We start from the raw sequence: 26,726 nt of genomic DNA on the forward strand, positions 1-26,726 counted from the left end.
CCTTCAATGGCCCTGAGCCTTTCCTCTAAATGATCCAACTTTTCCATTTCTGCCATAGCACGAGGGTTTTTACTTGTTGTGGAATGCAAGAGGTGTAGCTGGGGGTGATACTGAGGGCCTTTCGAAGTGTTTTCAAGGGGTATACCACCAACTGCTTGCCCTTTAGTGGCATATCCGAGCCAAGGCTCGAAGTCGGCTAGATTGTGGTGGGGAATTTCATGTGTCTCTTCCACGGTTTAAGAGGCATGTGCATGATCAGTTTGGGGTTGCTGGCTCTCAATGGGTATAGGAGTGGAGTTATTGACATTCTTATTGGGAGTGTACACCACATTGGGTGGCGTATAGTTGAGAGGCAAGCCATATGGTGGGAAGGCGTGCTCGTTTTGAATTTGCACATCATGGGGGCCGCCCGTACTTCCCAAATCTTTGCCTACCATATCTGAGATTGGATGATTCATTTGGTTGATGCCGGATGGGGACGTCGGGTTCACCTTAGCAACGACGCTGGTAGCGGCAATTGCAACCGCATTGGCTTCCATTATCATGGCCTCCATCATTGTGGCCATTTTCTCTTTAATGGCCTCCATGTCGGCCTTCATCTTCTCTTGTATCTCCTCTACTTCACCCATTACTCTAGCTCTAGCACAAGTTCGGTGAGGGCACCGTAAAGCATGTGTTTTTTTTTCTTTTTTATAACAATGATTAAGTTCTCTTTTTTTTTTCAAGGAAAGAATGTAATGAGCAATGCAACCAATGAAAAGTATGGATGTATGCGAATGATGCATAGTTGAAGTATTGCGAATTTTTACGCAGGACATGGGGTTGAATCAATTTGAATTTTCAACATGGTCCATGACATCTTTGTCAAAGTGAAGCTGGAAGTAACAAGGATATCAACAATCCTAAACGTGTTTGGCAGTAGACGAAGCAATGATGTAACACGATCCATCTTTTGCCCCAATTTTTGCAAGATGGTCACTTCCATGCTTCAACTTGACTTGATGAACCTTTTCGTAAAAGCGGGAGCTTGGTTCAACCCCATATCCCAGGGAATGGCAATTTTGACCGCCAATACTTCAACAACATTTCATAGGGATGAAAGACTCGAGAATACGCATGCTATGCATGGAAAATGTAATTATGAGATTGAGATGCCCGAAGAAACATCCTTTCTTAGTTAAACATGCATTAGGTACCATGTTCAATCATTTTGTTTTTTAAGTGAAATGGGTTTATGATCCCAACATGGTTGGCTCATGGTACCGAATATATGCAACTAAGAATGCAGCGTGAATTTTCGTACTTCCCTTTTTTTTGTTTTTGTTTTGTAGAGGAAAATACAAGGATCATGTATGAGCAAACAAAAAGTATGTTGAATGCATATGATGATGCAATGACTCATGCAAAATGGGAATGTGATAACGGACAAATGCAGGAACGATATGTTCATTATGATGCTGAAGAGATGTTTATGCGGTGCATGATATGAATGCATTTTACGGACACGAGAGCCCGGAAAATTATCTCTTCTTACTTGCGCATTTGGGGGCGCAGTGCCCCATGTGTACAATTAAGAAGGTGATATGGACCTTCCGGCTTCCCGTGACAAAGGACGAGACCAACATACAATGCATGCTAGAGATAAAATGCGGGAGTGACTTGATTCGCACTGATTTTTGGAGTAAAAACGTGGGATAAACTCATCTTATTCAAAAAGTTATAACTAGTCAAGATCTGAGCGACAATACAAACTTCCTAGCGGTTTCCAATCATATGGTCCATTAAGTCTATCATATGCTGACAATAGCTGAGAAGTCCGTGGATCTCCTCGGGGGCGGAGTAGGTGTCCGCCACTGCTTTGGCCTTGGCTAGCAATCGGGGAAGTTCTTGACTCCTGTTCAAAGTAAGAGCAAATCGGTCCGTCCACATTGTTGCCTCTTGGTGCAATGAATCAATTACCCTTTCCCTTGCTTCCCTTTTTGCTGATATCTTGGCGTACTCATCCTCTAGCCTTTGCTCGTGAGTCGCTGCTAGATTTAGCTTCTCTTTGCACTTATCGATGATGGCCCACATATTCCCTTCAGTCTCGCTTAACTGTTGGGACAAATTTTTTTTTTCCGACCTAAGGCAAACCTTTAGCTCGTCCTTCAAGATCATGCCTTTGACCCGTGATGATTCCTTTCACCTCTTCGGAGCTTGAGCTCACTATTGCTGCCCTATAAAGCCCCTCAAAACTTTGCTTTGGTCGTGTTCTTCCTTTCAGGCCTTCTTGGTTTCTCGTTCCAAGGCTTCAGCTGTGGCCATATTGGCGTCCCTTAGTTCATCATACTCTTTTCAGACTTTGATGGCTATGGACTTGAACTTCTCTTCGACTACCCGGGCTCTTTCAAGCTCTGCCTTTAGGGCTTGTACCTCATCACTTTCTTCCGAAGCTTTAACCTCATCGTCTCTCACAGTCTTTAGATTTGGGAGCCAATCCAATCCTTGTGTTCGGATTCTCAGCCACTTATGATAGCCGCCGATGCTCCCATTACTGCTTCCCCTAAGCTCTCTGTCCTTTCTTCACACCACATCACATGCCTTGTGAACTCCTTAGATTACCCTCGCATTGTGGTCACTGAAACCCCGTGCGATGAAAGGCGTGATGCTTTCGTCTGATGGCACTTCTCTCATGGGGTAGCCAAGCTGTCTTATGGCGAGGACGGGATTATAATTAATACAACCCCTTGTTCCCATCAAGAGAACATTTGGACATCCTTCGCATGAAGATAGAATCCTGATTCTTCCTTCCTTCTAGCGAGGGAACCAATTAACAGACGCCGCTCCATGCTAGCCAAAAGTTGGTCCCAATTTGCCTTTCCTTTTTCGACGCATGAGCGGTGACCTTGTAGCGGATAGACGGGCCTACCTTCTTGGAGAAAAGGGTGTGAAACTAGCCACACATAGAGAGCCAGTGCACAACAAAAAATTCTTGCGTCGCTCTTTTCACATCCCCGGTCGAACGTGTCATACATGGCCAAAATGGGGATGACCGGGCTTTCCTTGCCATGATGAAAGGCGAGGAAAGCGTCAATCACTGCTAAGTCCACTAACCCTTCCATATTCGGAAAGAGGACAACTCCAAAGATCAAAAGCGCCAAGATGTCAATAAAAGAAAGCCCATTCGCCTTGATTTTCCAAGGCCTTTGCCCTTTCCTCCAAACACTTCCTTGATACTCCGACTACCCCATTCCTATTTTGCTTTACCTGGTTCAACTCTTGTGCTGAGATTTTCACTACCTCGGAAACTCTTGTCGTGGAGGGATAGAACCCAGAGAAAAGATATGGCTTCCTTCCTCCTAGTGGGCATCCCAGGATTTCTTCAAACTCTTCCACAGTCGGCACTAGCTGGAAGTCCTCAAATGTGAAGCACCTTAGGGGCTGGTCATAATACTGGGAAAGGGATGCAATCGGTTCCATGGAGACTTCTACCCTAGCTAGGTCCCAAATCTTACCATAGGCTTTGCGGAAGGCTTGCCGTTGAAGTTGACCCATTAATTGCCCCAACTCTCGTAAACTAGTGACCTCTAAGCTCTTGATTTTGACTTGATTGAACCTCTTTTTAAACGGATGCTTTTGACTTGATCCCATGTTTTACTAAAGTGAAATAAAATCTAGTGCGAATCAAAACTCTGACATCTATCATGGGTGGAATGGATGAATGCATGAAGAAATGCATATGACACAGATGCAATTTATGAATACGGGAGCCCGAGAAACTGTCTCCTTCTTAGATACAACGTCTAGGGGTAGCAAAGTGCCCCAACGTATGTATTTAAAACGGTGACACGGACCCTTCGTTGGTTTGTTTACAGAGGGGATCAAGACAGAACCCATGTGCGATGCAAATGCGAAAGGCGCAACACGGAAATGTACATAGTATGACAATACTCACTGAATATAAGCAAAAGGGTATATGATACTTATGCATGGCAGTGAAAAAATGGCACGTAGCGTGTTTGCTCCGTGCCCCTATTTAAGGGACCTATAAGGGAGAGAGCTAACTAGGCTTTTAGTGATAACCCCCAAAGTAGTCATATCTCTCTTGATGGTTTCTAGAGGTATCATCCCCTTCGAAGAACATACAACAGCAGTAGGGACTACTAGCAACAGTATGTTTTCAAAGAGAAAAACTCTAGATGAGGGTTCACTATAATCAAGCAAGTCGGGGACCTAGCATGATCACAGATTCACCTCCACTCCTTATGTTCCCATGAACCTGGGTATAGGGTCCTTTTTCAACTCACAGTGTGTGCAAATAGTGTTGGTGTTTGTGTGCATCAAATGAATAAATATTTACCTCATGCATACATTTTGAAATACACTAAAAGCATCAAAGAGTTGTATACAAAGAACGTAAGAAAAATAAAGGGAAACCAATAAAGGAGGATGTCATGATAAAACATTGCACAAGATTAAATGGCCTAACTCTCAAAAAATATTCCCCAGCGGAGTTGCCAACTGTCGCAACCGACCCTTCGGCGGGAGGGCGACGCGTGACTCGCGGGATGCGTGTTCCACGAAAGGAATACGCGCGGAGTCGCCACCAACGTTTATTTGAGGAAAACGTCGGAAAAACCGGAAAAGACGTGATCTATGAACTTTTGAGTGAAAGGCTCGGGAGTTGTATTTACGCACGGGGAAGGTATTAGCACCCCACACGTCCGTCACAAGGGACAGCAGCCTTTAATCGAATGTGCAAACATGACTTTGATTTTTACGTTCCCTTTTATGTCCTTATATCCTTTATACCCTTTTTATATTTTTTCTATTTTTGTGGTCGACAAGGGTGTTTCCCTTTGCTCCTACGTATTCCTCAATTGTGATGAGGAAATCAGACCTACGTAGTTCTTTCAAAAGCGGTAAAGTCACATGTTGATTTTATGCTTTTGAACGGTCCATGTTAACCGATAAAAGCAAAGAGGACCGTTTAAGGCGTTGGACCTTAAAACGGTTTTTAGTGATTTTTCGGACAAAACTTGATTTGTGAGTTGATTTTAGTCTTAGTTTCACTTTGGTTATTAATCAATTCATTCAAGGAAACTTCCAAAGAAAAACGTCCGATTGATTTTTTTGATTATTTTATTCAAAGATATTTTGATTATTTTATTATTATTTTTCAAGATATTTTGATTATTTTATTATTATTTTACTTTTTTTGGTTTAACCGAGGTTATAGCGTGAACGATCGGTTAGATTTCGTTTTAAAAGTGATTAAATGAGATTACAACACAAATGATCGGTTGAAATTCATTTTATCATTTATTAGGTGAGAAAATGGCTTAAATAAACGGTAAAAGCGCGTTAAAGATGAAAGAAAAGAAATAAAAAATGAACGAAATAAAGATGAAAGCTTAAAAAAACAAGAAATGAATTGAAAGTCTCGGATTCGAAAACTTACCCATTGAAGAACGAAGAACAGATGAAGAACGGTAAAGAACGGACGAAAACCTTCACGGATTTGCTTACGGAAACATCTCGGAAGGGTTACGGAAGCACCTCGGCTTGGATTTTCTTCACGGAAATAATTTTCCTAAGCAAATTCGAAAGAGAGAGAAGTGCCAAAGGGGCTGAACCCATTTCTACTTCACTTCTCCCCCTATTTATAGAAAATTGGGGGAGAAGCTTGCCACCCAGCTCGCCCAGGCGAGTAGGGTTGCTTCCTCCAGAAGCAACAGCCTTCTGGAGGAATCTTCTGGAGGGCCCAAGTGGGCCTAGTTGCTATTTGCACCCCCATTTTTACTAAGTACACCCCCTGCCTTTTTTTGGTGATTCTTTTTTCGTAAAGTTACGGAAACTTACGAATTTCGTAACGATACTTGTTTTCTTTCCGTAATGTTACGGAACCTTGCGGATTACATAATCATCCCCTTTTTTGACTTACGGAATGTTACGGAACCTCACTAATTGTGCAACGATGCTTCCATTTGATTTTCGGTGTGTCACGGAACCTTACGGATTGTGCATCAATATTTTCTTTTGTTTTCCGGCATGTCCCAGAATTTCACAAATTGCCTAATGATGGGTGCCAAGCACCTCACAAGGACCAAACAAAAGTTGCATGTCATCAAGCAAAGGTCCCCGGACGAAATTAGGGTATGACAATATATATATATATAATTTTTAAGCAATACCTCAAATTGAATCTTGTTCATTGATTAAGTACAAATATAAACTAATGTAAATTAACTACAAACCAAGGAACATGAAAAGAGTAAGAAAACAAACACTCGAAGTTGTGAGATGGTGTTGGTACAAGTTATGGAACGTGTTGGGGGCTTCGCTTACCAAAACTACTCTTGATGCAATCGTAATTGATTTTTCTCTTTTTAATGTGAATATGATTATTACCCGCATCTTCTAACATACTCTAACCATGATCCCTCAAGTGAGAGAGCCTAAACCACATAATATCTCTCTTAATCCCTTAAGAGTTATATTAAATAATTTGGATTATGAGCAGAGATGCATAAATAGGCTAGACAATACCACTCTATCCCTAGACATGGGTCACCTAGAAGTTCTTCCCAAGTTCTCAGCACATAAACATTTTCCAATGTCTAAATCCTAAAAAAATTCATGAAAATGGATGATCAGACATAACATGTTAATGAACACATGACATAGCAATAATATCAAATTTTGGGATGCTAGCCCAGGCGAATTTGATGCTAGCTTAGGCGAATTTAGGGTTAGAAACCTTCATGAAAAGACAATTTTGCCCTTCCTTTTGGCTTTGTTTCTGGATCTAACAAACAACCATTAAAACCTACAAAATCATGGATGAATCTTCCATATTTAAACAACAATATTAGTAAATGTACAATATATATAAACAATTAGATTTAAGGGTAGTTTATAAGAAAACTATTACAATTAAAGGATAAGTGCTAACAATTTAATCCCAAAACTAACTGAAATTTGGCACTTATCATGTGCGCGCTAAGCCTAGGTTGTTGGACAAGTGGTCTCAGTAACTTAAGAGGGGGGTGAATTAAGTTTCAAAATTTTCCCACTAACAAACTTTAACCCCCTTTTAAATGGTATATGATAGGCTTAGAATGCAGAAGAAGAAGAAGAAGAAGCAATCAATTTAATAATGTTCTTTTAACTGCACAAGACAAAGTAATCTGCAATAAAATAATTGAGACAATGGAAGAGAGAAATGCAAACTCAATTTATACTGGTTCGGCCACTTCCCGTGCCTATGTTCAATCCTCAAGCAACCCACTTGAGATTTTCCACTATCTCTGTAAATCATTTATAGTCTTTGAACACACCTTGGGATCCCTCACCCTTGTGTTCAATATTCTCACAATCCAAGAGACAAACCCTCTTGATTACAATTGAGTTTATGAGATGTATAGAAAGATTTCTCTCCTTTTGAGCACATGATACAAATTGAAGATCTTATAAGAATTCTCAATAGATTTGCAAGTGTTTGACTAATAGTTGTTTAGAGAGCATTTGACAATTAAGTTCTCTTAGAAAATCTCTCTCTTGTACTTTTCAAAGTCTAACACACGTATATATAGGCCCATTGTGCCTTTTCAAAATAGTTTAAAGAGATATGTCTTTTTAAAAAGTTTTTCTGAAATTTTCTCACTGGTAATTGATTACAAGATTCTGGTAATCGACTACACAATTATATTTTGAAGGGTCATGACTTTTCAAAGTGTTTTCTAAAGTGTCGTTACTGGTAACTGATTACAGACATTTGGTAATTGATTACAAGATTTAAAATTCAAATTTCAAAACCCTTTTTGAAAAGTCCATCTGCAATCTGTCTCTAGTAATCAATTACAATACTCGGTAATCGATTACTAGTGCCTTAAGTTGTTGAAAATAATTGTTTGAGGCCAAAACTAATCAACCAGTGTGAGATTCTTTTAACAAATAAAACAAGGCCTTATCCTTTTCTAGATCTTACCTTGAATTAATCTTGAAGCAATCTTTGTTTGCTTAACCTTGAATGTTTCTTGAAGCAATCTTGTTTGCTTATACTTTGGCATCATCAAAAACCTATATACATACATTCATATTCTCCCTCTTTTTGATGATGATAACCATTAACAAGTAAAATTCTTTTTGGCATCATCAAAACCTGCATGATTCACATTCTTCCCTTTTTTGATGATGGCAACCATTATCTTATCTATCTTTGTGCTTTCATCAAGTAAATACTTTTGACATCATCAAAACCTGCATGATTCAAATTCTCCCATTTTTGATGATGACAACCATTATCAAGTAAATTCTTTTGGCATCATCAAAACCTGCATGATTCACATTCTCCCCCTATTTGATGATGACAACCATCTGTAGGTAAGGAGTAAAAAGAATATCTATTTGTGTCGTTCACTCCCCCTTGATTTTGCAATGATTGCTTATATGAAAAAGTTGAAAATTTCATATATATATAAAAAAAAATTAAAAATAGATAATTCCCCTTACTATCTTCTCTTTATCTATCTCTCCCCCTTTGTCAACATCAAAAACAAATTATGAGCAAAGAGAAGAAAAGCATTCAAAAATTTATAATAAATTAATAGAGCAGAGCATGCCACACCGTTCAAAGTATCATTTCATGGCCTAATAAAGTTAGTCTCATCAAATGCAATTATGAGAATCAAATGATATCAAAAATCCTTTATCACATAATTGACGAACACTTAATAAACTATGCTTACGACTACCAACTTTGCTTCAAGGAGTCCTTCATTCATATAATCATATTTTGATTTTGGTACCCAAATTTTCTTAGGTCCTTGAATATTAGTTTTGACTAAGGATCAGTTTGGAACCCATACCATTTTTCCAATGCCACCACCATTCTTTCTAATATAACATGTTGATGCACTATGACCTTTCTTACCACAGTAAAAGCATGTTAAGAAGGGAGAACTAGTCTTTTGAGTGAAGGCAAAGAAATTTTTATACATCTTTTGTTGATTTTCAGGATTATATCCTAATCCAGCCTTATCGAAAACACATCTTTGTTTGCCTAATATAATATACTAAATTATTTTTACCAAGAGTAAATTTGGCAAGAGCAACTTTTAAATCTACAATTTCTTCTTTAAATTTATCACAACATTCACATCAATGAGATGCTTTATTGTTTTCTTGTATTAAGCATTTTGTAGAAGATTAGTTTTTATCTATTGATTTTAATGTTTTAACTTCAAATTTAAGATTTTCTAAATCTACATTTAATTTCAAAATTTCCTTTTCTAAATTTGAAATAGTTTTCTTAGAAAATGAAACTAATTTGGCAAGTTTGATAGATTCTTTATGCAAGTCATTGAATGCATCTTGGAGTTCATCAAAAGAAATAGATAAATCATAGTTGGAAGATGTTACCTCTTCTTCACTTTCATAGTCTTTGGCCATAAGGCTTAGATTCACGATTTCATTTTTTGAATCACTTGATGAATTCATGTCATTATCGTGATATATGCTTTCTTTTCATTCTTATCTTTGAATGTTTTCTTGTCGGATTTTTCCATTCTTCTTTTGAAGATAGGACAATCAAATCTCAAGTGCCCAAATTGATTGCATTCATAGCATTTTGGAACTAAGGAGGAATTTTCTCCTTTCTTCTTTGGATTGAAGTTCGATCTCCTTTGATTTCCTTTGTTCCTCAAGAATTTATTGAATCTCTTTACAAAGAGACTGAAATCATCATCTTCTTCTAAGTTTTTTTCATTTGAGTCTTCTTTGTCATTTTTGTCATAAAAAGAAGAAGATGAGGCTTTGAGTGCAAAAAGAGTTGCAAGAGACATGTTGGTCAGATCTTTTTGTCATTTCCTTTCTTCTTCTTTTTGTCATTCTCTTCATGATGATTGAATGTCATAAGTTCCATTTCATGTTCTTGAATTTTCCCAAAAAGAGTTGCAAGAGACATGTTGGTCAGATCTTTTGATTCCGCAATTGTAGTTACTTTTGGTTGCCATTGTCTGCTTAAACATCTCAACACTTTGTTAATGAGATCTTCATTAGGAAATATTTTTCCTAATGATGCAAGATGATTAACTATATGTGTAAATCTCTTTTGCATATCTTGTACGGTCTCATTTTGATTCATTCTAAAAAGTTCATATTCCTGTGTGAGAGTGTTTATTCTAGATACATTGTAATCTTGAAGCAATCTTTGTTTGCTTAACCTTGAATGTTTCTTGAAACAATCTTGTTTGCTTATACTTTGGCATCATCAAAAACCTGTATACATGCATTCACATAGGTGTAACAACATTTATTGATGTTTTGGCTTAGCATCTGATGCACGCTAAGTTTGATACATAGAAAGTCAAAAAGACATTGGGGCTTAGTGTGTAGCTGGCACTAAGCCTGTGCATATGGAAATGAAAAAACTTATTGATCAATGAAACGGAATGTGGACTTAGCGCATAGCAGGTGCTAAGCCCAAGTACTGGGAAGACAAAAACACAGGCTTGGCTTAATGCGTACGCACGCTTAACGAGCAACAAATTTTGGAAAATTCCCAGATCTGTATAAATGTTGATGAACATTCAAACAAAAAAGAACAAAAACCGAGAATTACATACATATTAACACATAAAATCATGAACTCACTAAGCACGAAGCACAAGCTTAATGAGTGCTACAAAAAAATTCCGAGAAATTCATACAAAAACCTAGAATGCATGAACTCGCTAAGCACGACATGCCGGCTTAGCGAGTTCATGTTTCCAAAACCCATAATGTATGAACTCGCTAAGCGCGGAGATCCGGCTTAGCGCATTCATCATTTTCCAGAAGTTCAACTCATGAACAAACACAAAAAGAAAGCAGAATCATAGATATATTGACTAATTACAACATGTACATACAAAACCTAAACATAGTGCAAATCATAACATAGTAAATAAATAACATATTAGAATAGAACATGTATACATTCAGGAAAAAAAAATTATGAATGAGGGGAAGAAAGTGTGTACTTGGGAGCAAGGAATATGAATTATGCACGAGGGAAGAGCGGCTCAAGCTCGAATTTCACAAAGAGTGAGTGAGTGAGAAGAGTGAGAATGCAAGGGAGAGAAGGAAAGAAAGAGAAGGGGGAAGAAGAAAAGACTTTTAACAGTTACAAGTTTGACACTTAGCATGAGCTTTACGCTAAGCGTGTGACTCTAATAGTTTCAGGCATATTTATTGTTCCTGCGCTTAGCGATAGTGATCCACTTAGCGCACAAAGTGGTAACTGTCTAGCACTCTTAAAGGGACCCTTCTTGCTTAGCCCATAAAGGTAGTGTCCTTCGGTCTTCCTGCCTTCCTCACTCTCATTTTACTTAAACAAAAAAAGGTGCACTCGGCGCGAGTATGCGTGCTAAGCCCAATTCGTGAAATTGAAAACCCGAGAGTTTTAGTCTTAGCGCTTATTGGTCCGGCTTAGCGAGAGTTACAAGTAAATTTACATGCAACTTCCGCTTAGCGTGCAATGGGCACTTAGCGCATAAAAGTGACTCGCATAGTGTGTGATGTCATGCTAAGCAAAGCCCAATTCCAGGGGTGTGTGCATGTTATGCCTTCACTTTCGTGCTACGCCCAATTCATTATGAATTCAAGGCGGAGAGGTTTTTGGGCTTAGCGTGTTAAGTGCGCTTAGCGAGATTTGGTGAGCAAGAATATGCACTTAGCCTACACCTTTGCACTTAGCGAGAGTGCAAAACAGAAAGTATGTGCTTAGCGAGGTATTTAGGCTTAGCACAACTAACAAAATAGATCAAGCTCACTTAGCACATAACCTCACACTTAGCGCTTATCAGCAAAAATGCAAAAACACACTTAGGTAACATATCAACACCAACCAACTTCACAACCTTAACTTAGGTAGAGCTTAATCACTTATCAACATATCACACACAACACCAGCAAGCTCATGCAATCAAGGCACGTCAAAGTCAAGGAATGCTTATTAAACAACAGTTATCAACATTGAAGTCAAAGTAACATAAATACAAAAAAGAAAAGAAAAAAAAGGTGTCGCAACGTGCCCTTCGCGGGCGAGCGAGGGCAAGACTCACGGGTGCGCTTTCCTAAGGAGGAAAGATGCGCGGAGTCGCCACCAACGTTTATTTGTGGAAAACGTCGGAAAAACCGAAGGAAACCGGTCAAAATGAAAATTCTAAGTTCGGAAGTTGTATTTACGCTTGAGGAAGGTATTAGCACCTCTCACGTTTGTCTCAAAGGACAACAGCCTATTTTTTAGAATTGTGGAAATTGTGTGCCTTAATTTTATTTCTTTTTATTTTTGAGGTCGACAAAAGCGGGGCTTTTGCTCTTACGTACCCTCCATCGAAGAGGAAATCAGACCTACGTAGTTCTTTCTTAAACGTGAATCAAGCGATTCTTTTTACTTGAAAGGTGATCATTTTAAGGCGTTGGACCTTAAAAATGATCCATTTTACTTAGTAAGAAACTGAAATGATAAACCTTCAAAACCCTATTTTTTGTGGACGAGCTTGACATGGCGAATTGATTTTAGCCTTAGTTTCGCTTTAGTTATTAGTCAATTCAATTAAGAATGAGAAATCCCAAAGAGAAAACATCCGATTGATTTTTCGCTTTATTTTACTAAAAGGTATTTTTTGATTATTATATTATTATTTTACCTCTTTTTTGATTTCCAACGTGGTTACGGCACGACCGAACGGTCGGAATTCATTTTAATCGAAATTAACGGATGATACAATTCAAATGATCGGTGAAAATTTATTTTATTTTTCAGATTAGGCGAGAAATGACTTAAATAAATGACTTAAGCACGTCAAAATGGGGTATAAAAAGTGAATGAAAACGAGAATAAAAATACATGAAACAAAATGTGGACCACCACGGGTACATAGAATGAATTGAAAAGCTCGATTTGAGGTACTTACCCGTTGAAGACTGAAGAAAACGAAGAACGAACGATGAATGTTGAAGAACGGTCGAGAATCTTCGCGTAATTACTCACGGAAACGTTACGGAAGCGCCTCGGCTTGGATTTTCTTCACGGAAATAATTTTCCTCAGCAATTTCGAGATAGGGAGAAGTGCCAAGAAGGCCGAACCCTTTTCTTCTTCACTCCTCCCCCTATTTATAGCAAAATAGGGGAGGAGCTTGCCACCCAGCTCGCCCAGGCGAGCAAGGTTGCTTCCTCCAGAAGCAACAACCTTCTGGAGGAAGGATCTGGAAGGCCCAAGTGGGCCAGATTGCTATTTGTACCCCCTTTTTACTAAATGCACCCATTTTTTTGGTAATTCTTTTTTCGTAACGTTACGAAACTTTACGAATTTCGTAACGATACTTATTTTCCTTCCACAAGGTTACAAATCCTTACGGAATATATATTTACTCTTTTTAGCTTTCGAAGGAGTTACGGAAACTCACGGATTACGCAAAAACACCTCTTTTCGATTTCCGCCACATCACGGAATTTCACGAATTGCGCTAGCTTGCTTCCTTTTGATTTCTGACACGTCTCGGGACTTCATTTATTGTGCAACAAAGGACGCCAAGTATCTCAAAGCGGCTAACCAAAGGTTGTAGGTTATCAAGTAATAATCCTTGGACGAAATTAGGGTATGACAGTTGCCCCTCTTTACTTACCTTTTATCGGAGATAAGAGGAAAGCAAAGATAAGACACTGATTTCGTTTGTCCTGCCCTTTCCGTGATGATGACTCTCGTCTCTACTCCTTCTTCTTTTCTGCACAACACAAAACAAAATACAAACAACAACAAGAACAACAAACTATACATATACACATTTGGGAAAGGAAACAATCAAGAACATAACAAAGATCACATTTTCCAGTCAAGAGAATCCGCCATTGACGATGAAAAACTCTGGAGAATGGAGGATTGCACTAGAGGGTCCTCACTAGTCAATCATGAAGCATAGCTCCAAACTCTTGGGTGGAGGACGCATGAACGAAAACGCAATTCATGGGGTTCCGAAAAAGATTGAGAATGGAGAATTGCACTAAGCAATCACTACGCATAGCTCCAAACTGGAAGGTGGAGGACACATGAACGAAAACGCAATTCATGGGGCTCCGAAAAAGGTTGAGAATGGAGAATTGCACTAAGCAATCACTATGCATAGCTCCAAACTCGAAGGTGGAGGACACATGAACGAAAACGCAATTCATGGGGCTCCGAAAAAGGTGAAGAATGGAGAATTGCACTAAGCAATCACTACGCATAGCTCCAAACTCGAAGGTGGAGGACACATGAACAAAAACGTAATTCATGGGGCTCCGAAAAAGGTTGAGAATGGAGAATTGCACTAAGCAATCACTACGCATCGCTCCAAACTCGAAGGTGGAGGACACATGAACGAAAACGCAATTAATGGGGCTCCGAAAAAGGGGTTGAGAATGGAGAATTGCACTAAGCAATCACTACGCATAGCTCCAACCTCGAAGGTGGAGGACACATGAATGAAAACGCAATTCATGGGCTCCGAAAAAGGATTGCGAATGGAGAATTGCACTAAGCAATCACTACGCATGGCTCCAAACTCGAAAGTGGAGGACGCATGAACGAAAACGCAATTCATGGGCTCCGAAAAAGGGTTGAGAATGGAGAATTGCACTAAGCAATCACTACTCATGGCTCCAAACTCGAAGGTGGAGGACACATGAACGAAAACGCAATTCATGGGCTCCGAAAAAGGGTTGAGAATGGAGAATTGCACTAAGCAATCACTACGCATAACTCCAAACTCGAAGGTGGAGGACACATGAACGAAAACACAATTCATGGGGCTCCGAAAAAGGGTGAGAATGGAGAATTGCACTAAGCAATCACTACGCATAGCTCCAAACTCGAAGGTGGACGACACATGAATGAAAATGCAATTCATGGGCTCCGAAAAAGGTTGAGAATGGAGAATTGCACTAAGCAATCACTACGCATGGCTCCAAACTCGAAGGTGGAGGACACATGAACGAAAACGCAATTCATAGGGCTCCGAAAAAGGGTTGAGAATGGAGAATTGCACTAAGCAATCACTACGCATAGCTCCAAACTCGAAGGTGGAGGACACATGAACGAAAACGCAATTCATGGGGCTCTGAGAAAGGGTGAGAATGGAGAATTGCACTAAGCAGTCACTACGCATAGCTCCAAACTTGAAGGTGGAGGACACATGAACGAAAACGCAATTCATGGGCTCCGAAAAAGGTTGAGAATGGAGAATTGCACTAAGCAATCACTATGCATAGCTCCAAACTCGAAGGTGGAGGACACATGAACGAAAACGCAATTCATGGGCTCCGAAAAAGGGTTGAGAATGGAGAATTGCACTAAGCAATCACTACTCATGGCTCCAAACTCGAAGGTGGAGGACACATGAACGAAAACGCAATTCATGGGGCTCCAAAAAAGGGTTGAGAATGGAGAATTGCACTAAGCTATCACTACGCATAGCTCCAAACTCGAAGGTGGAGGACACATGAACGAAAACGCAATTCATGGGGTCCGAAAAAAGGTTGAGAATGGAGAATTGCACTAAGCAATCACTACGCATAGCTCCAAACTCGAAGGATGAGGACACATGAACGAAAACGCAATTCATGGGCTCCGAAAAAGATTGGCAGGACCGAACGGTCCACCGGGTTTTTCCACCTAAAAGGATAACATGCTTTTTGCAAAGAAAAATAAATCATTCGCGAGAGCACCACAGCTTAGAGAAACAATATAGTTGTGCCAAGGGTAATCTTCCTTGTAACCGAGAATGAAGGGTAGGATGTCAACTTTTAGCTTTCAAATGAACATGCAGGGGAAACATCGGGCTAAGCTGAAAATAAATCACTCATAGTGTATAAAACTCACAAGGCAAGTGTTTTATCCTATTCCCAAACCATAACTGCACCATGACTCTATTTTGCACACAACTTCCTATCGAATCAAAGATCTAACGTATGATCATGAACCAATAGGATTTTCTCGAGGTTAGTATTTTTGGAGAGGAAGCTGGGTGTTTCGGTCTTTTCCTCTTTGTTCATGTGGTGTGGGATATTGCCAGTCGAGAATGATTTTGAGTGGCAATCTGGCTTGAGAAATTTCTGTCCTCTTTCTTTCATTGATCGAGAATTGCTTATTTTCCCTTTTTACTTCCTTTCGATCTTTGATCGGGAATCCTTCTTTCCTTTCTTCTGTTCTTTTCTTTATTTTCATCTCTCTCCTTTTTTTCTTTTTCCTTTCTTTCCATTTCTTCCTTTTCTTTCTTTTCACTTTTCCTTTCCCATCCCTTTCTTTGGGAAATCGGGTTTTAGCATTCTATTCGCTCTCCCTAGAGGAGATTCCGCTGTCCTTTGCTTCGGGGGAAAGAATGAGAATTCCTTTTTTACAGGCCAAGGTTCAAACAGGTCTAAGGTTGTGTCTCAATGTGGTCTTTTATCGTGGGAACCCCAATCTTGATATCTGGGGCGAAACAAATTTGGGTGTCCAGGTGTCGATTCCGGGCCGAACTTCCATATTATTCCATAAGGCACGCGTGACAATGATGATTTGAAAACAACGTGCAAAATTAGTCATGACTACAGCCAGGTGGGCCCTCAAGCATCCCGTTTATGGCATTGTGATACTACGGTTGGGAATTTACACGAACAGACCCAACGTTTCCAAGTTATGTTCTTTCATCAGTTCAATGAATCCATCCATCCTTATCTCGGTTCATTCCGGAAAATAAACTCTTAGCATCAGTCCCTTGTTTCCAGAAGATACGTTTGCTCTTTACGAATGATTTATACTTCTTAACTATAACATGTCGACCTTCGCGGTCTTTCTTTCTTTTTTCTTTTTTTGTTTCATTTTTATATATTCACAAAATTATACACCTATGGCCCTCTACGAGGAAAACCCTTTTTTGTACACCTACATTCTTATACACGACAAACTTTTTCTGTACACGCATTGGAACTCTTTCTCTTTACGTCACCCGGTCTATATACAAAACCCTATTTACGTTCAAAGATTTTTTCATTTTTCCCAACACATGCTTATGGTTCATACAAAAGTTTCTTCATATACACTCGTTGCTCACACACACAAGAATTCCTTTCCACGCATCTTTTACACACAAAAAATCCTTTTATACACACTTTCCTTTTACGCATATATATAAATAAAAACCTTTTTCTTTTCTTTATGAACATGACTTTTATTCACAACGCTTCTTTCTTTTTATTAGGATTTTTGGTTCATTTTATTTTTAGGAGGACGTTCCTAAATGAAAAACTCTACACGGTTCCAGAATTTCAACTAACACTATTGACAACAACGAAGTAAGCACTAACGCAATAGTCCAAACAAAATATATGCACAAAACCAATGACAATCGCAACAACAAAAAACAAACATTAGTCCCTCAAGTCATAGAAATAAAATAAAATGTAAATGATAAAGGATGAAACATAAAAAGAACATGAATCTAGGGATCCCACGGTCATGTGGCTCCGCATGCCACCGGACTCTTGGGTCACGGTAACAAAAAGTGGGGTGGTCGACAAAAGCAGGGCTTTTGCTCCTACGTATCCTCAATTTGTTATGAGGAACTCAGACCGACATAGTTCTTGATAATTGTGAGACTAAAAATAGTCTCGGTGTTTTCTTTACTAAAATGCGAACATGCTTTAGTAAAGAGACAAAACTTCCAACTGATTAGAACAACATATGCTTTTGGATGAAAAACAATGTGTCTACCGGGGAAGGAGAGTATGCTAATGAAATTTTCTCATAACCGTAAATGAGATTTTGGATGTTAGCATTTCGTTTCTAAACGACCATTCGGAGGAAACACTGGGTCCAACAAAAATAGGAGAAAATCACTCAAAGTGTATCAATCTCACACAGGTAAGTGTTTTATCCTAATTCCTAACCATAGATATGTCATGACTTGACTTTGCAAATCATTTCCTATCAAATCAAAGATTACATGTATGATCATGGATCAATAGGACTTTCCTTGGGAATGGGTTTTTAGGTGGGGAATTTGGCTTTGAGTGTTTTTGCCTTCTCCTTTTCTGTTTTTGTTTAGTGCGGGGCGAGAAAGTCGCTAGCGCACAGGATTTTGATTGGCAATCAAAGGGAGAGGACCACTTTAGGTTGTGGTTTTCTTGTTTTTTTTTTTTAGTTTATTTGGTGACAATTCTGTATTGTTCAGATATTATCTGGTCCGAAGACCTTTCTGCATATTTCTTTTGTTTTCTTCTGATCCTTGATCGAGAATTTTCCTTTCTTCTTTTTTTTTTCGCTTTCTCCCACTCTTTCATTGGAATTTTGTTTCTGTTTTGTGCCTTCTCCCTTTCTTGGATTGGGAATTCTCTCTTCTTTTTTTGTGTCTTCTCCCTTTCTTGGATTGGGAATTTTCCTTCTCTTTGTGTTTTCTTCCGAGGGTAAGGGTTATGGTGAGTTGGGATTTTGGCTCAAGGCTTGTAGAACGGCTGGTCATGATATATGTCAGGGTTTGGCTAGTGGTTCGGGGATAAAGGGGATGTCCTACATTATTTCCATGATACACATGCAACAATGATGATTAGGAAATTTTATGCAAAACTGGTCACGCATGCACCCATGTGGACACTCAAGCATCAAGTTTTTATGGTCATGTGACACTAGGGCTCAGGATTCATTTTCCCTATTTTAAGTCAACCCAGTGTTTCCAAAATACGTTCTTTTATCAATTTGTGCATTCATTCGAGTCCATTTTGGGTGTCCGGGAAAATTTTCACAGCATTCACCCTTCAGGTGTATACACATTCTTTCGAAAACCAGTTATGATCAGCAAAATTTTTTTCAAAGAAAAGTTGGAAGTCATCTCTTTTCAAAAGCATGTTGTTTTTTAGCTAGACAACTTTTTATTATTATTATTATTATTATTATTATTATTATTATTCTTTCTATTTTTTTTCTTATTCTTTTCTTGCTCGCTCTCTCTCTTTTTTCATGAGGTATTTTGCTATATACATGCGTGTCCAAGGTATCTTGCTACCTAAACATACATAATATGTTTTGTGAGATATTTTTGCTATATACATGCATATCCAAGGTATCTTGCTACCTAAACATACATATATATATTTTGTGAAGTATTTTTGCTACATACATGCATATCCAAGGTATCTTTCTACCTAAACATACATATATATATTTTTTGTGAGGTAGGACTACCTTCCGAGCTTGTGCTTGTTTTATTTAAATTCCTAGGATCATGAGCAACTAGGTGTGTCCTGCTATGACTTGAGAAACAAAAAGTGATCAAATAACAAGAGATTTAAAAGTTACTAGGTTGCCTCCTAGTAGCGCTTCTTTAACGTCTTGAGCTGGACGCTTGATGGCTTATCGGTCACGGACCTAGTACTTTGCTTACCTTTGGCTTTGGACTTGGTCGCCTATTGGTCGGCCATGGTTCATAAGCAACGCTCTAACCTTTTTGTGGATGAGCTGAGGTGAACTCTAGAGGTGATGGCGGTGCGTCTGTTGCCCGCTGCTGGCCATCCCCAGGCTGCTGTGGTGTTTCGCCCTACGCCTGCCTGGGGACGCAGTACTTCTTGATGAAAGCTTGATTAGTAGGGGGCCTGATGCCCTTGCTGGAGGTAATAGGTACTTCGTAGAACTGACAAAGACCCGTAATTAGAGCTTGACAACTCCAAGACCCTGTTGGACTTCTTCGAGTCCACTGGGTGTCTTGCAGGCGCGATCCCTGCAAACAATAGATGAAATCAGAAATCAGTTGAGCGATGTGCATACTTACCTATGATGATGTGACCTTGCCGGGGGGAACGGGCACCCTGTAGGACTACAGAGGCCCGTAACCAGAGCTGGAAACCCCAGGGCCATGTTGGACTTCTCCGGGTCCATTGGGTGTCTTTGTGGGTGTGATTCCTGCAAACAATAGATGGTATCAGAAATCAGTTGAACCATATGTATACTTACCTATGTCACGATGGCATGACCTCGCTGGGGGAACGGGCACCCTGTAGGACTGACAGAGGCCCGTAACCAGAGCTGGAAACCCCAGGGCCTTGTTGGACTTCTTCGGGCCCACTGGGTGACTTGTGGGCGCGATCCCTGCAAACAAATAGATGACATCAGAAATCAATTGAACCATGTGCATACTTACCTATGTCATGAAGGCACAGACCAACCGATACATCTGCAGGGGGAGATTGGCATTGTGGTCGCCGGGCAGAATGTTGCTAAATAGCAACGGCATCCACGTAAGGGTGGTCATGTTGGTGCGCATGGCCCGCACTCGTCTTTTGCAGCGGCACGGGGGAAATATTGCCCCGGTATACATAGTAGATGTGTGATAGCCTCCCTCTCTGGATGTGCTCGCACAGTTGGTCGCCCTCCAATATTAGGGGGTGGCCCAGGAACTGATAAAAGGAAACTACTGGCCCCTTAACCGGGAGCGCAAGTCTCGGTTAAGCATCTAAGGGCAAAGGACCTTATATTCTTCTAAGGTGTGGATATGGAGCACACTAAAAATGAGGACGCGTAGCCTTCTAAAGGCGAGGGCGTGCAGTCCTCTGATGGCGAGGACATATAGTCCTCTAAAGGTGATAGGTACTAGTACCCAAGGGTCCACCTTTATGAGAAAGCAAGAGATCGACTCATCGAGAGGGCAGTGTCATACCCTAATTTCGTCCGGGGATTATTACTTGATGACATGCAACCTTTGGTCAGCCGCTTTGAGGTACTCGGCATCCTTTGTTGCACAATAAATGAAGTCCCGAGACATCTCGGAAATCAAAAAGAAGCAGGCTTGTGCGATCCGTGAAATTCCGTAATGTGGCGGAAGTCGAAAAGAGATGTTTTTGCGCAATCCGTGGGTTTCCGTAACTTCTTCGAAAGCTAAAAAAGAGTAAATGCATAATCCGAAAAGATTCGTAACCTTGAGGAAGGTAAATAAGTATCGTTACAAAATTCATAAAGTTTCGTAACGTTACGGAAAAAGAATTACCAAAAAAATAGAAGGGGTGCATTTAGTAAAAAAGGGGGTGCAAATAGCAATCTGGCCCACTTGGGCCTTCTAGACCCTTCCTCCAAAAGGTTGTTGCTTTTGGAGGAAGCAACCTTGCTCGCCTGGGCGAGCTGGGCGGCAAGCTTCTCCCCTATTTTGCTATAAATAGGGGGAGAAGTGAAGAAGAAAAGGGTTCAGCCTCTTAGGCACTTCTCTCTCTCTCGAAATTGCTGAGGAAAATTATTTCCGTGAAGAAAATCCAAGCCGAGGCGCTTCCGTAACGTTTCCGTAACGTTTCCGTGAGTAATTACGCGAAGATTCTCGACCGTTCTTCAAGATTCATCGTTCGTTCTTCGTTTTCTTCAGTCTTCAACAGGTAAGTACCTCAAACCAAGCTTTTCAATTCATTCTATGTACCCGTGGTGGTCCACATTTTGTTTCATGTATTTTTATTCTCGTTTTCATTTGCTTTTTATACCCCCTTTTGACGTGCTTAAGCCATTTATTTAAGTCATTTCTCGCTTAACCTAAAAATAAAATAAATTTCCACCGATCGTTTGAATTGTATCATCCGTTAATTTTGGTTAAAATGAATTCTGACCGTTCGGTCGTGCCGTAACCACGTTTGAAATAAAAAAACAAAGAGGTAAAATAATAATATAATAATCAAAAAATACCTTTTAGTAAAATAAAAGCGAAAGATCAATCAGACGTTTTCTCTTTGGGATTTCTCATTCTTAATTGAATTGACTAATAACTAAAGTGAAACTAAGGCTAAAATCAAACTCGCCTAGTCAAGCTCGTCCTCAAAAATAGGTTTTTGAAGTTTTATCATTTCAGTTTCTTACTAAGTAAAAAGGATCATTTTCAAGGTCCAACGCCTTAAAATGATCACCCCTCAAGTAAAAAGAATCGCTTGATTCACGCATAAAGAAAGAACTACGTAGGTCTGATTTCCTCTCCAAAGGAGGGTACGTAGGGGCAAAAGCCCCGCTTTTGTCGACTTCAAAAAATAAAAAGAAATAAAAGTTAAGGTAACACAATTTCCGCAATTCTAAAAAATAGGTTGTTGTCCTTTGAGACAAACGTGAGAGGTGCTAATACCTTCCTCAAGCGTAAATACAACTCCCGAACTTAGAATTTTCATTTTGACTGGTTTCCTTCGGTTTTCCCGACGTTTTCCACAAATAAACGTTGGTGGCGACTCTGCGCATCTTTCCTCCTTTGGAAAGCGCACCCGTGAGCCTCGCCCTCGCTCGCCCGCGAAGGGCACGTTGCGACAGATGGCGACTCCACTAGGGAGTTTTTTGTGAGTTAGGCCTATTTTAAGAATTGTGAATTTGTGAAACTTCGTGTGTGCATTTGTTGAACTATGTAAAATGTAAATAATTGTTGTATATTTCGCATTCTTCACACTGCATTCTAAGCACCCACGGGTTTGAGTAAAAAGGGGCCCTATACCCGGGTTCATGGGAATTTAAGGAGTTGAGGTGAATCTATCATCATGCTAGGTCTCCGACTTGCTTGATAATACTGAAACCTCGTCTAGAGCTTTCTCTCTTTATAATGTGTTGTCGCTGGTATTCCATACCGCCACAATATTATTATCTTGAGTGATGATACCTCTAGAGAACGGCCGTGTGAGTTATAAATTGTTGGGAAGTAGTTATTAGAGACCCCTAGATATTATCCTATAGGTTCCCAAATAGGGGCAAAGAGCAAACACGCTCCGTGCCATTTGTTCTCATGCATTTTTGGTAAATAGCACTAGTATTTAGTTTTGCTAGTGATGTTTGGTTTCTTTAGAGTAATACGTAACCTTTTTAATACTACGTTGAGGCGCCATCATGCCCAAAATGTAGCATTAAAATTGGATCTCTGTGGTCTCGTATGTATAAATTACCCCTTTGTGTTGTTTTCCTCCTGTTTCATGCATACGCATTGCATCATTCATGTCGGAGTCTTGATCCACCCCTTTTTTTAGGTAAATGATGGGGACAAATCAAAATGGCAAAAGGTTTTATCAAGTCAAGGTTAAAAGTCTAGATGTCACTAGCCTCAAGGAATTAGAATGATTGATGGGACCTCTCCAAAGGCAAGCCTTCCACAAGGTGTACGGGAAGATTCTAGATTTGGCCGCAGCGGAGGTATTTACGGAAGCTGTCGTATCCCTCGCCCAATACTATGACCAGCCGTTGAGATGTTTCACGTTTGGGGACTTCCAAATGGTACCAACTATTGAAGAGCTTGAGGAAATATTAGGATGCCCTCTTGGGTGGAGGAAACCGTATCTTTTCTCCGGCTTTCTTCCTTCCTTGAGCAAGATTGCGGCTGTGGTTGGTGATTCAGGAAAGGAGTTGGATCGCACGAAGCAAACTCGGAACGGCGTAGTGGGCCTGCCTCGGAAATACTTGGAAGGTAAGGCAAGGGATATGGCGAGCCAAGAGAAGTGGGGCCCGTTTGCAGATATTTTAGCTTTGCTGATTTTTGGGGTTGTCCTCTTCCTGAACGTCGATAGTTTGGTAGACTTAGCCGCCATTGATGCTTTCCTCGCATATCACCATAGCAAGGAAAGTCCAGTGGTGGCTATCTTGGCAGATTTGTTTGACACCTTTGACCGGAGGTGTGAGGAAAACAGTGCACGGATTGTCTGTTGTTTACCCGCTCTCTGTGTGTGGTTGGTTTCACACCTATTCCAACAAGACACGAGACACCCGTGTCCGCTTCAAAGCTATCGCTCATGCGCCGAAAAAGGAAGAGTCGATTGGGACCAACATTTGGCTGGGATAGGGGGCAGAGCGATCAATTGGTTTCCTCGTTGGAAGGAAGGCAAGGAAGGAGTTCTTTTCTCGTGTGGGGACTACCCTAATATTCCATTGATAGGGACTAGGGGGTGTATTAATTATAATCCCGCACTCGCCATAAGACAACTAGGGTACCCCATGAGGGGAGCGCCAACCGAAGAAAGTCTCTCGCCTTTCCTTGTGAGGAATTTAGGCGCGCAAAGTCTCAAGGTAATACAAAGAGTCCACAAGGCGTGGAGAAGTCCGTTGAGGAAAGACAAGGAGCTTAGGGGCATCCGTAATGGCGTCATCGGAGGTTATCATGGATGGCTAAGAATTCACATGCGAGGTTTAGATTGGCTCTCCAAGTTGAAAGTTATCGATGAGGAAAGCTTCGAAGCTCCGGAGGAAGATGAAGAAGTCCGAGCTCTAAAATTGGAGCTAGGGAAGACAAGGCTCGCCAAGGATAAGTTCAAATCAGCTGCTACACACATCCGGAAGGAGTGCACCGAGTTACAAGAGGAAAACGCGGCCACTGCAAAAGCCCTTGAACAAGAAACCAAAAGGGCCCGCAAGGAGGAATATGGCCGAGAGAAATTCCGAGGAGCATTGTGGGGTAGCAACAATGAGCTCAAGCTCCGAAGAGAGGAGAGAGATCGGTCACGGGTGCATGGCATGATCTTAAAAGAATAGTTAGTTGCCTGTGCAAGGTCCAAAAGAAGTTTGGCTCAACACTTGGAAGCCACAGAGCAAAGAATGCTAGCTATCATAGGGCAATACAAGGAAGAGTTGAACCAGTCTGTGGCCCATGAACAAAAGCTAGTGGAGGACTTTGCACAAGTGTATGCCGAGAAAGAAGCAAGAGGGAGGGTGATTGATGCGTTGCATCAAGAAGCGGCTATGTGGATGGATAGGTTCGCCTTGACCTTGAATGGAAGTCAAGACCTCCAGCGTCTGTTAGCCAAAGCAAAAGCCATGGCCGAAGTGTGTACTGCCGCCGAGGAGATTCATGGGCTAATCAATTACTGTCAACACATGATAGATTTGATGGCCCATATAATTAGGAATCGTTAGGTTCTCTTGTAACACCTTTGTATAATCTTGGCTAGATGAAAGCTTTGTTCTTTTTATAAAATGAGAAGTTCTGAACTCATCATGTTATCTAAAAAACCTTGGGGTGGATCCAAGTGCTCCGATCATCCATTTGCATACTCATGTTTTGGTGGCATGCTCACCGTTGTTTATTTCTTTAGGAATTTCATCATAACTAAGAAAACACCAAGGCACCCCTATAACACTCGATCCAGAAAAATGGATAATGAAGAGGGCGTGCAGGAACAGATGAAGGCCGATCTATCGGCCTTAAAAGATCAAATGGCTTCCATCTCGGAGGTCATGTTAAAACTCTAGAAAACCATAGAGGATAAGGCCATGGCAACCGCTTCCAGTACGGTTAGGGAAGTGGAGCCGGTACTGCAACCCGCTTTAAATCCGGGCCGAGACAGAAACACGGCCGTGTTTGGTTGAAGGTATAGTCCGCAAGCTTATCCTTATGGCTTGCCTCCGGACTTCACTCCCCGTGCCACCCCGGAAGATTTAAGCCAAGCCCTTACTTTTGAGGGGCAACTCCCGCCTTATGACGACTATCCCGGGCAAGACGATGAGGAAGGAGATACCCATCTTGGCCCCCTGCAGCACCTCAAAGATCCGTCCCCACATGAACTACCCCAACCGAACATAGTCCGCCATAACCCGACTTCACCCACACCCGTAAAAAAATTTGTTCCCTTCATGGAAGATAAGGGAAAGATTGAGGCGCTTGAAGAGAGGTTGAGAGCAGTCGAGGGCCTCGGCAATTACCCATTCTCGGATTTAGTGGATTTATGTCTCGTGCCCAACATCGTCATCCCTCCCAAGTTCAAAGTACCGGACTTTGATAAGTACAAAGGGACGACATGTCCGAAGGGGCATCTTCGGATGTATTGCCGAAAGATGGGAGCGTATTCTGCGGACGAAAAATTGTTGGTCCATTTCTTTCAAGACAGCTTGGCCGAGGCAGCTGTAGCATGGTATACCAATCTGGAAGCTTCCTAGATCCGATCATGGAAGGACTTGGCAACTATCTTCATTAGGCAGTACCAGTACAATACGGACATGGCTCCCGATCGGAACCAACTTCAGGGTATGACTAAACGAGAGCATGAGTCCATTAAGGAATATGCCCAGAGATGGAGAGATCTCGCAGCCCAAGTCGTACCGCCCATGACGGAGAGGGAGACGATCACAATTATGGTAGATACGTTACCCACGTTCTACTATGAAAAGCTGATAAGCTACATGCCAACTAACTTTGCGGATCTCGTCTTCGCCGGAGAAAGGATTGAATCCGGACTACGAAAAGGCAAGTTCGAATATGCTGCCAATATGGCCCCCAACAACAACAGAAGAGCCCCAGTAGTGGGCGCGAGGAAAAAGGAAGGAGACGCCCACGGGGTCACCACCGCCCCAACATGGATGAAAGCACCCCAAAATATCCAAAGCTCATACCAGCCCAATCCCCCAAATTTTTTAATCCGAGCCGGGAATTCCCTCCCGACTCAAGTAAAAGGACCACCCGCAGCAGAAAGAGCGCCGGCCCAACGCACAGCTCCAGCCGCACCCCGACCAGTTAATAATATAGCCCCCGGCGCGACCTATAAATATGCACAACACCCGCCCCCGAAAGACAACTTCCCTCCTATTCCCATGGCATACTCCGAGTTATGGCCTTCAGCCATACCCGGGAAGGTTCTCCAGCCACCCTACCCCAAGTGGTATGACCCGGGGGCCAAGTGTGTGTACCATAGTGGAGTTCCCAGACACAATATTGACTCCTGCATCCCGTTCAAGTATAAGGTGCAGCACCTGATTAGTGCCGGCTGGCAA

Source organism: Glycine max, chromosome 4 (assembly GCF_000004515.6).
Source record: "Glycine max cultivar Williams 82 chromosome 4, Glycine_max_v4.0, whole genome shotgun sequence".
In the NCBI taxonomy this organism is placed as follows: Eukaryota; Viridiplantae; Streptophyta; class Magnoliopsida; order Fabales; family Fabaceae; genus Glycine; species Glycine max.